This window comes from Lithobates pipiens, unplaced genomic scaffold, assembly GCF_037356315.1.
Source record: "Lithobates pipiens isolate NorthernLeopardFrog02 unplaced genomic scaffold, aLitPip1_a1.2 Scaffold_16, whole genome shotgun sequence".
Taxonomy (NCBI): domain Eukaryota; kingdom Metazoa; phylum Chordata; class Amphibia; order Anura; family Ranidae; genus Lithobates; species Lithobates pipiens.
Window position 1 is genome coordinate 656,169,494 of NW_027507748.1, and position 11,855 is coordinate 656,181,348.

General features: G+C 50.9%; 1 long non-coding RNA gene across 1 annotated transcript; it reads right to left on the minus strand.

Annotated features, from left to right (window-relative positions):
• Positions 1-497: 497 nt before the first annotated feature.
• LOC143984088 (uncharacterized) lies at positions 498-7,012 on the minus strand. The gene is made up of 3 exons (XR_013274711.1): positions 6,664-7,012; positions 3,349-3,441; positions 498-2,360 (listed from the first exon to the last, which is right to left on the minus strand). It is a non-coding gene; the product is annotated as an uncharacterized LOC143984088 (long non-coding RNA).
• Between the last annotated feature and the right edge of the window lie 4,843 nt (positions 7,013-11,855).

The window sequence follows — 11,855 nt, forward strand, 5'->3', positions numbered from 1 at the left end:
CAGTGACTCCATGAATGTTTTTTGCACTACTTTGTTTCATCTTCGGTGTGACTTGTTCTCCACAGAAAGTAATTAGGTTGCAATGCAGTCGCATGTACATGTATATATTATGATACCTGGGACTCTTTATCAGCTACTGAAAGGTCTGCAAAAAGTAAGTGGTTGATATATGCTGCTTAGCACTTTGCGGCTTGCACCTATTTAAATGTGCAGTAACCTCTAGCAACCAATGGCTGTGTGGTAATAATGTACAGTAACCTCTAACAACCAATGGGTGTGTGGTAATAATGTACAGTAACCTCTAGAAACCAATGGGTGTGTGGTAATAATGTGCACTGTGTTTTCTTGGTGGGGACTGCATCTCCTGCCAGGACATCACAATGGTTTAGCAGGAGAGAATCCCCTGTGAACACTGTCTGTGTTGATGGTGGAATTTAGCTAGTTTCTTGACTAGTGTAGTCTGAATGTTCCCCATATACTATTCCTTATCTATTAGAAACGAGACCACACCATAGGTTGGAGTAAACTGGCCACAACAGCCTTTATTAAACATAACTCAAAATTACTCCAATAACTTGTAAATATGAAAATATATAAATATATAAATATATATAAATATATAAATATAAATATAAATATAAATAACTTTATTAACATTAAACCACATTTTAATTAACATTAACTGCCCATTCTGGTGATCTCTGACGGTGACCACACTTAAACCAATACCCAATCACTGCGGTACACCTGACCAACTTCCCAAAGGCCTCCACCTGTGACCGGTCGGAGACAACTTCCGCCAGTGAACATAACCGTATTCCCTCCAACGTTCAGGAATACCCAGAGGGGCCGATCGTTAGATGAGCCCCCCACACCCTCAGATCCCTTCTGAGTACCTGTCTACCGTCAGAAACCACCAGAAAACACACCGCCAACACGAAAACTTTCAGCTGCTGTGACAACCGATGAACCTGAAAAAGAAGAAAAAGACCAGCAACAAAACACCACAAAACAAACACATAACAATAGGGCGGGAGGGTGGGAAAAACTGCCTCCTCTGTGTCACACTGGGCTCCGAATGATTCCTTAAAGCCACACCTCTCCCTTTTATGTGACCCCTCCCCTACACTGAACTTGTTTCCTGCAAACCTTTTCCTGAACTCCACCCATAAAGCTTAACCCTCTGTGTCCCTCATCCACACTGTCATGTCCAGCACTCCTTATATCATTGCATTCTTAATCCGTGCTTCTCTTGACTAGTGTAGTCTGAATGTTCCCCATATACTATTCCTTATCTATTAGAAACGAGACCACACCATAGGTTGGAGTAAACTGGCCACAACAGCCTTTATTAAACATAACTCAAAATTACTCCAATAACTTGTAAATATGAAAATATATAAATATATAAATATATATAAATATATAAATATAAATATAAATATAAATAACTTTATTAACATTAAACCACATTTTAATTAACATTAACTGCCCATTCTGGTGATCTCTGACGGTGACCACACTTAAACCAATACCCAATCACTGCGGTACACCTGACCAACTTCCCAAAGGCCTCCACCTGTGACCGGTCGGAGACAACTTCCGCCAGTGAACATAACCGTATTCCCTCCAACGTTCAGGAATACCCAGAGGGGCCGATCGTTAGATGAGCCCCCCACACCCTCAGATCCCTTCTGAGTACCTGTCTACCGTCAGAAACCACCAGAAAACACACCGCCACAGCCCGAAAGGGTGACCCCCTCAACCTTGAGGGCCGCCCCACACCCGAAGAGCTTTCTGTATGCCCTCCTGTAAGCCAAAGGACCAGAGGTCAATCCCCACATCCGATAGATGAACGCCATCCCGCCTAAGATAAAGCCCTACATTTACCTCCAATTCCCTGTGTCTTACCACAATGCCCCCGTTCTGCACTACAAACCGCCCAACAACCTTATTAACCCTAATCCTAGTTTTCTCGAGGCTGGCTAAAGACCTGGCCCCCCGCCACACCGTTCTGGCCACAATGTCCGACCACACCAAAATGGTGCCCGGGAACAGGACTCGCATGCGCAACACATCAGCCTTGATATCCGCCAAAATGTCCTTCACTTTCCGAACTCCCAGGTCATTGCCCCCCGCATGAACAACCAGCACATCCGGGGGCCTATCCCTCAAAGCGAAGCGCTCCACCTCCCTCATGACACGCTCCCACCTCATGCCCGGGAAACCCAACCACATCACCCTAGCTACCTCCCTGGGGATACCCAATTGCCTGCCTGCTGGTAGAGAATCACCTCTCCTGGCCCCCCAGCAGACGTACGAATGCCCCAGGATCCAAACGAGGCGTTGAGAACCTCCATCTGGAATGAAAACAAGAGAAATAACACAACAACCAAAGGAATGTTACAAGCACAGTCCTCCCCCCCATAAATCCCACAGCAAACAACCCCCAGCCGCACCCTCCTTACCCCAGTAGCAACTGCGGCCGGACATAGGACCGGAACCTCCGGGACTCCCATCTACCAATCCGGCGCACCACCGCCTCCTCCAGCCCACATCGAGCCGCTTCCGTGGCCGCCCCAATCCGAAAAGAGTGGGACGCGTAGTCCCGCTCATCCAAACCCACCGCCCTCAGGCATTGCCGAAAGACCGACACAAATTGAAAACGGGATAGAAAAGAGCCCTCCTCGTGCACCAAAAAGGGGCCCGCCCCCACCGGCCGTACCGCCCGGAAAGCCCGTACCGCCGCCACCGGGCACACTACCGAGCCCGGCAGGGCGAGCAGCGTAATCGTCACTCCCGTGCCCCGTTGATCAGTCTTAGACCTACGCAACCGTATACTCACCCGATCCGCAACCACCTGCACATCCTGATCCAACAGACCCCCAGCCACCCGTTTTGAGCGACACACCAACTCCCCAATCCTAAAAGCCCCATAAAACGCCAACGAAAACGCTGCCGTAAACAGAACGGTCTCGTAAGCAGACGAGCAAACGTCCACCAGCCGAGAACAAATTGCCACCAAATTGTCAAATGACACCGGCCGGCGCGCATCCCTACCCTTCCAATCCCTCCTGTACCCTTTCAACGTTTGCCTAACCCAAAAATCCTTCGTCCCGTCCGGCTCCCCCCACAGTTTGAACAAAAAGGCCAACCCCGCCAGCTTCCGCTCAATAGACGCGGGAGACAGGCCCGTCTCAATGTTCCGGGCAACCCAGTACAATACCACCCAGCGCCGGTCGGAGCCCCGACCAGCCACTCCAACCTCCCGCAGGAACGCCCACCATTCCGCCCACACTCTAGAATAAGCGGACCATGTAGCCTCACTCAACGACCTTTTTAACCAACCTGCGGCGATTCCAAGGGAAGTTCCCACATCCACCCGGGGCATGGCGCCCCCGACTCCTCCGCTCCCGGCGCCAGCTGCCGGAACTTGTCCCACTGAAAACGAGAGAGCGAGTCAGCCAAAGAATTCTCCACCCCAGGTATGTGCACAGCATAAACGTAAACATTGAGCCGCAAACAGCGAAAGACCAGGTGTCGCAGCAGTCGGATGACCGGGGGGGAGGAAGCAGTCATCCGATTGAGGACCTGGACCACCCCCATGTTATCGCAATTGATGCGCAACTTCAAATTACGAAACTCCGCCCCCCACAGCTCCAATGCCACCACTATCGGGAACAATTCTAGCAAAACCAAATTGCCCAACAACCCCGCAACCTCCCATGAGTGTGGCCAAGGTTCCGCACTCCACCGACCCCGGAAAAATGCCCCATAACCCGTTGAGCCAGCCGCGTCAGTAACCAACTCCACATCGAAGTTGCTCACTGGCCCCGACATCCACATAGCCCGCCCATTATACGACTCCAAAACTTCATGCCAAGCCCGCAGGTCCTCCCGGTGTTCCCTTCGCAAACGCACAAAGTGGGTAGGGGCGGTTACCCCGGCCGTGGCCCCCGACAGCCGTCGGCAGAACACACGGCCCATAGGGATGATCCGGCAAGCGAAATTCAGCTTGCCCAACAGGGACTGCAGGGCCCGAAGCTGAACCTTCGGCCGGCCCTGCATGCCTGCCAACTCCGCCTGCAGATCCCGTAATTTATTCTCTGGCAAGCGACACTCCATTGCCATAGAATCAATCACGATTCCCAAAAAACTCAATTCCGTCACCGGGCCTTCCGTCTTATCCCCCGCCAACGGCACCCCGAACCTGCCCGCAATGTGCTGCAACGTGGACAGAAGAATCGCACACACATTGGAGGCAGGCGGGCCCACGCACAGAAAGTCATCCAAATAGTGGATGACCGACTCCAGGCCCGAAACATCTCTCACCACCCATTCCAAAAATGAACTAAAAGCTTCAAAATAGGCGCATGAAATGGAACAACCCATGGGCAGGCACAAGTCCACATAAAACTTGCCCCGCCAATGGCATCCCAACAGCCGGAAGCTGTCCGGGTGGACCGGCAGAAGGCGAAATGCCGATTCCACATCCGCCTTGGCCATGAGAGCCCCACGACCATACCGCCTGACCCACCGTACCGCCGCGTCAAAAGACGTGTAGGAAACCGTACACGCCTCCGGGTCAATGAAATCATTGACCGACCCCCCTTTCGGAAAAGACAGGTGATGAATCAAGCGAAACTTCCCCGGCTCCTTCTTAGGAACTACACCCAACGGGGAGACCACCAGGTCCCCCCACGGCTGCACTTCGAAAGGACCACCCATCCGGCCCAGCGCCACCTCTTTACCCAATTTGTCATCCACAACCCCCGGGTGATCTAAAGCCGATCGCAAATTCCTGGCCAACGGTGGCACCCCTCCCAGAGAACAGGGAATCCTAAAACCGTCCCGAAAACCCAGAATTAACCCCCGCGCCGCCGCACCATCCGGATACCTATTTAGGAAAGGAAGCATCCTTCCCAGGTTCACCGGCGTCATCCCTTTTGTGACCGGCGGCACTGGCACGCTGACCTTTTTTGAAACAGCGAGACAGGGGGTGGGTGCCGCCGCACCCGGAGCACTCATGCTTGAAGCGGCACGCGCCTCCGAATTTACAAGCCCCTTCATTAAAGGGCCAGCACACCCCCCACTTCTTTCCGGCCGGCAGTCCCGAGGAAGACGCACTCCCGGCCCCCCCCTGAAGAAACGGAGTGGGCGCCCGCGGAGCAGACATAAGCCTCATCCAGAGGCTTATGTGCTTGTGATCCCACCGCAGGTCAGCCCGCACTGCCTTACGCTGACGAAACTGCTCATCATAGCGCAGCCAAGCCAGCCCTCCATACACTCGGTGAGCCTCCCCAATCGCGTCCAGGTAACAAAATAACGCCGAGCAATGCTCGGGGTTCTTTTCCCCTATCACGCTAGCCAATATAGCGAACGCCTGAAGCCAATTTGCAAATGTGCGCGGGATCAGCCGATACCTACGTTTTTCCTCGTCGTCCTTCTTGGAACTGTCCGGCTTAACCCTGTCCAAATTAAATTTCTCGAGGGGGAGCAAGGAGAAAATCTCCACATACTCACCCTTGCCGATCCTGTCCCGCACCTCCTGCTTCAAATGCGCCCCCAATGGGCCTTCGAAACAAACATAGACTTCGCACCGGGCAGCATCCGCGATCCTAACCAGGTCAGACCGCGCCCCCGGGTCCGCAGGCACCGGGGGGACCCCCGAGCCCACAGCCCCTGCATCCGTGCTCCCCGACACCGCAGCAGGCGGTGCATCCCGCGCAGGAATGACCTCCGCCCCCCCGGCCCCCCCCACAGTACCCATCCAGGGGGCCACCTGAGGCGACCCGGAGCCCCCAGCAAACTTACCAACCAGGGCCTGCAGCCCCCCCAACAGCTCCTGAAACTGACCTGACGGCCCCCCCGGGGCAACAGGCCCCGCCCCCTGCGCTGAACCTGCCGCAACCCCCCCCAATACGTCCCGGGATCCCGTGGGCACCGCACCCCCCTGCGCCACCCCCATCAGATCCCGCAAGGCATCCGCCAGCAATGTAGACTCCCGCAACTTACCCGGGCCCCCAGGGGCCTCGGCGACCGGTACCGGTCCGGGTGTATAAAAGGACCCCTCCTCCTCCTGGGACAGCTCGCTCTCCGAACCGACCTCTCCAACACGCACCGGGGACGCGGCAATCCCCCTGTGCTCCGCGCGGTCCATCCGGTCCCTGCGATCCGTGACTGCAGGCAATGTCCTCCTCCCCCCACCGCCCCCGGCATGCCGGCGTCTAAAACCAGCCCTGCCAGGCACCTTGGCAGCCTTCTGCGACCCACCCTCCCCCCCCTCCGGCATGCGACCCCCCCGGAGCGCCCCCCTCCCCCCCACCGCGCGGATGCTGGCCCCAGACCCAGCCTGCCGCAGATCCCCCGCCACGTGCACCCCCCCCCCTTGGCCTGCCGACCCAGAGCCATCCACACTCCCCCCCTCCTCCACCGGGCCCCGTGCGGTCCCGGCGCCATTTCCATGCGGCCGTGAAGCCCCGCCCCCCTCCGTTCGGCGGCGCAACGACCGCCCGGACCGGGGGGAGCCGATAACCTGCCGTTTTGCCGGGGGGACCGATCGGTCCACCCCCGGGCTCCGGGAGTCACGAGGCGGCCGAGGAGTAGGCCCAGGAGAAAAACGCGCCGGAGGCCGAGACCTCCGCGCGCGCAGTGGAACCTCACCTGTCCCGCCGCCGTCCACATCGCCGTCCGTCAGGTCCCCCACACGTTCCCGCAGCCAGTCCGCACCGTGCACCTCCGCCGCCCGTCGCAGCCGCGCGAAGAGTCCCTCGAGGTCCGCCATAGCAGAGGAGCAGCGAAAAAACTGCCTCCTCTGTGTCACACTGGGCTCCGAATGATTCCTTAAAGCCACACCTCTCCCTTTTATGTGACCCCTCCCCTACACTGAACTTGTTTCCTGCAAACCTTTTCCTGAACTCCACCCATAAAGCTTAACCCTCTGTGTCCCTCATCCACACTGTCATGTCCAGCACTCCTTATATCATTGCATTCTTAATCCGTGCTTCTCTTTCCTGCAACCCGTGGCTGCAGGAATGTAAATCTGTGTGTGTGTGTGTGGGGGGGGGGCGGCGGCGGCCCAAATTATTGTTGCCCATGGTCCAAGCAATATTATAGATGGCCCTGACTAGTGATAGACGAACTTCCGACGGAACGTTTCGCGAAAGCGGACCACGAATGCGGCCGATAGTTTGCGAACCGTAACCTCCCATTGACTTCAATGGGAGGCGAACTTTGCAAACCTACAGGTCAAATTTGCAGCCACAAAATAATTAATAGCTGTGCAAACATAGTCCCACCACATGGCCAATGACATAACACATGTATGAGGTTAATCTGGGATCGACAACTACAAACATTCTTTTTTTATATGGGAAATTGTTCTGACAATTCAGGACTGTGGAGCGCATGAAGGCAATGGAGGAGAGGGAAGGTCAGGGACCAGGGTAGGCAAAGAAGAGGGTGCAGGAGATGATCACTAGCAGCGTGACATACAGCACTGACACCTGCACTGTGATATGCAGCACCGAGTTGTAGACAAACCTACACTTTGTTTCAAGGTGGGGTCTGGGGAGGGGCAATGGGTGGGGCCAGGGGTGGGGCTGGAGGAGGGACTAGGGGCGGGGCCAGGGTGGAGCTGAAGGGGGCCCCGTCAGGTAGGCTGTACGGGGCCCCATGATTTCTATCAGTGGCCCTGATTAATGATCAGATTATCGTATGATCGCTCCAAAAGCTGTGTTTTTTGTCAGATTTTCTGATGCATCTCAAAAAAATTTATATCATCAAAAAGTTAATTTATTTCAGTAATTCAATTGAAAAAGTGAAATCCTTATACTATATAGATTCATTACACACAGAGTGATATATTTCAAGGATTTCTTTCTTTTAATTTTGATGATTAAGGCTCACAGCTAGTGAAAATCCAAAATTCATTATCTCAGAAAATGGGAATATTACATAAGACCAACAAAAAAAAGTTTTTCTAATACAGAAATGTTGGCTTACTGAAAAGTATGTCCATGTACAGTATAATATGCACTCAATACATTGCATTAATTACTGCATCAATGTGGCATGGCATGGAGGCAATCAGTCTGTAGCAATGCTTAGGTGTTATGGAAGCCCAGGTTGCTTTGATAGTGGTCTTCAGCTTGTCTGCATTGTTGGGTCTGGTGTCTCTCATCTTCCTTGACAATACCCCACAGATGCTCTATGGGGTTTAGGTCAGGCAAGTTTGCTGGTCAATCAAGCACAGTGATACCATGATCATTAAACCAGGTATTGGTACTTTTGGCAGTGTGGGCAGGTGCCAAGTCCTGCTTGAAAATGAAATCAGCATCTCCATGAAGCTGGTCAGCAGACTGAAACATGGAGTGCTCTAGAATTTCCCGGTAGAGGGCTGCACTGACTTTGGACTTGATAAAACACAGTGGACCAACACCAGCAGATGACATGGCTCCCTAAATCATCACTGACTGTGGAAACTTCACACTGGACCTCATACAACTTGAATTCTGTGCCTCTCCACTCTTCCTTCAGATTCTGGGACCTTGATTTTAAATGAAATGCAAAATTTACTTTCATTTGTAAAGAGGACTTTGGACCACTAAGCAACAGTCTAGTTCTTTTTCTCTTTAGCCCAGGTAAGATGCTTCTGGCGTTGTCTCTGGTTCAGGAGTGGCTTGACACAAGGAATGTGACAGTTGTAGCCCATGTCCTGGATACATCTGTGTGTGGTGGCTTTTGAAGCAATGACACCAGTAATAGTCCACTTCTTGTGAATCTCCTCCAAATTCATGAATGGCATTTGCTTCACAAACCTCTCAAGGCGGTGGTTATCCCTGTTGCTTGTGCACCTTTTTCTACCACTCCTTTTCCTTCCACATAAGTTTCCATTAATATGCTTGGTTAAAGCACTGTGTGAACAGCCAGCTTCTTTAGCAATGACCTTTTGTGAATTACCCTCCTTGTGGATGATTGTCTTCTGGACAACTATCAGATTTGTAGTCTTCCCCATGATTGTGTAACCTACTGAACAAGACTGTTAAAGGCTCAGGAAACCTTTACAGGTTTTTTGAGTTAATTAACTGATTAGAGTGTGACACCATGAGTTTATAATATTGAACATTTTCACAATATTCAAATTTTCTGAGATACCGAATTTTGGGTTTTCGCTAGCTGTAAGCCATAATCATCAACATTAACCACTTGAGACCCGCGCTATAGCCGAATGACGGCTACAGTGCAGATCTCCTTTGCCGGGACTACGTCTATTGACGTCGTCCCGTGCACGAGCGGCCTGCGCGCCCCCTGAGGGGCGCTCGCGGCGTGCTCTGTGATCGGTGAGTCTATGAGACTCGCCTGATCACCGATCCGAGCAAGGGGTCGATCCCGACCCCTTATCACGTGATCAGCTGTCAGCCAATGACAGCTGATCATGTGATACAACGAAGCCGGTAATCGGCTATTATTCCTCCTCGCGCTAACAGCGCGAGGAGAAAAAAAAAGAGCCGATCACCGGCGGCCGTGATCGGGACATCAGTCCCGATCACGGCCAGCCCTGCCAGTGCCCACCTGCCCCCTGCCACTGCCCACTGCCAGTGCCACATCATTAAAAAATAATTCCCCCCCTGTCAGTGCCACCCAGCAGTGCCCATAGTGCCACCCAGCAGTGCCCACAGTGCCACCCAGCAGTGCCACCCAGCAGTGCCCACAGTGCCACCCAGCAGTGCCCACAATCTGCCTCAACAAAGGTGCTGCACCCCAGTGCCACATATCCGTGCCCATCAGTGTCATCTACCAGTGCCCATCAGTGCCCAGCAGTGCCGCCCATCAGTGCCCAGCAGTGCCACCTATCAGAGCCACCTATCAGTGCCACCTATCAGTGCCCATCAGTCCCATCTATCAGTGGTACCTATCAGTGCCCCTTAGTGCCACCCATCCGTGCCACCCATCTGTGCCACCCATCCGTGCCATCTTATCTGTGCCCATCTTTGCCCATCAGTGCCGCCTTATCTGTGCCCATTGGTGCCGCCTTATCTGTGCCTATTAGTGCCGCCTTAACTATGCCTATTAGTGTCCACCAGTGCAGCCTATCAGTGCCCATCAATGCAGCCTATCAGTGCCCACCAGTGCAGCCTATCAGTGCCCACCAGTGCAGCCTATCAGTGCCACCTCATTAGCACACTTCAATGAAGAAGAAAAAGGACCTGTTTGCAAAATTTTATATGAAACTATTAAACATGATTTTTTTTTTTTTTTTGCATCTTTTTTTGTTTGTTTAGAAAAAAATAAAACTCCGAGCTGTAACTAAATACCACCAAAAGAAAGCTCTATTTGTGGGAAAAAAATGATAAAAATTTCATTTGGGTACAGTGTTGTATGCCCGCGCAATTGTCATTCAAAGTGCATCAGCGCTGAAAGCTGAAAATTGGTCTGGGCAGGAGGGGGGTTTAAGTGCCCAGTAAGCAAGTGGTTAAAAGAAAGAAATGCTTGAAATATATCACTATGTATGTAATGAATCTGTATAATACGAGTTTCACTTTTTGACTTGAATTACTGAAATAATTTAACTTTTTGATGATATTTCATTTTTTGAGATGCACCTGTATAGACTTTGTTGATTTTTATGGTCTAAAAAAAAAATATCTGCATTTTTTTTTCAGTCTTTGTCTGTAGTTCTGTGCTATAGCCTCCTCCTGTATCTTCTTTTGTGTTTACAATCCCATTTGCAGGACTTCTTACCTTGAACAAAGAAAGAAATAAGTTACACACGTACTATTTTTTTTCTTTAGCCTCTAAAACTTATTTAGAATTCTAAAAGGACTACTATACAGTGGTTTGATAAGGAAATAAATTTTTTTGCAATCTAAACTCTAGGCTGAATCACCTCATTCTACACAAAGATTTCAAATAAGGTCTCATTTAGATGGGTGTCTGCATTTGGATCTGTGTACCTGCTCCTGCCTGCACATCAAATTTTGCCATGAGACTGTGTCCGTGTAGGTGCTGCATCTGCATCCAATTCTATGGGCTGCCAGCTCAGCTCTGAGGTAGACGCACAAACAGCTAACGTGGCTCAGCATGGGCAATGGGTTTAATCACCCCCTTTGAATAGGCCCTAAGAGATAACAACATCTTTACTGACTCAATAAATAGAAAACTTCTTTCATCACTACGGAAAAAGGTATGACTGAGGGTCCTGCAGAGTGGCTCAGGTAAACTAAGGTATTAACCATAGAACAGCAAACCCCCTTTTCCCACCTGAAATGACCAGATGACACATCACTTCTTTGGAGTCAAATGGCCATAGCAGCCATTTTATTACAAAACCAATAAAATAAAAACAATAAAATACAGTATTAAAGAAAACAAGCTCAATGCATATACATACAATCAATTCATGACCAATAAGAGTCAGATTAATCCTGCCAGATCTAAGGTCTTTGAAGCTCGATATAATTCTGAGAAAACCAGTTGTATCTGCCACACCATAAAAGGCCCCCAGCTGCCACCTCGGACAACACCTCGGGGACTAATTAACCACATACTTACTATCAAATACAACCTTATAGTCCAGATGTTACCAATGCATTACTAGGAGGGGACACCCACCAATGTATTACTAGGAGGGGACACCCATACCATACAGTGCCTTGAAAAAGTATTCATACCCCTTGGAATTTTCCAAATTTTGTCATGTTAAAACCAAACATTTGAATGTATTTTATTGGGATTTTATGTGATAGACCAACACAAAGTGGCACATAATTGTGAAGTGGAAGGAAAATGATAAATGTTTTTTTAACATTTTTCACAAATAAATATGTGTAAAGTGTGACGTGCATTTGTATTTA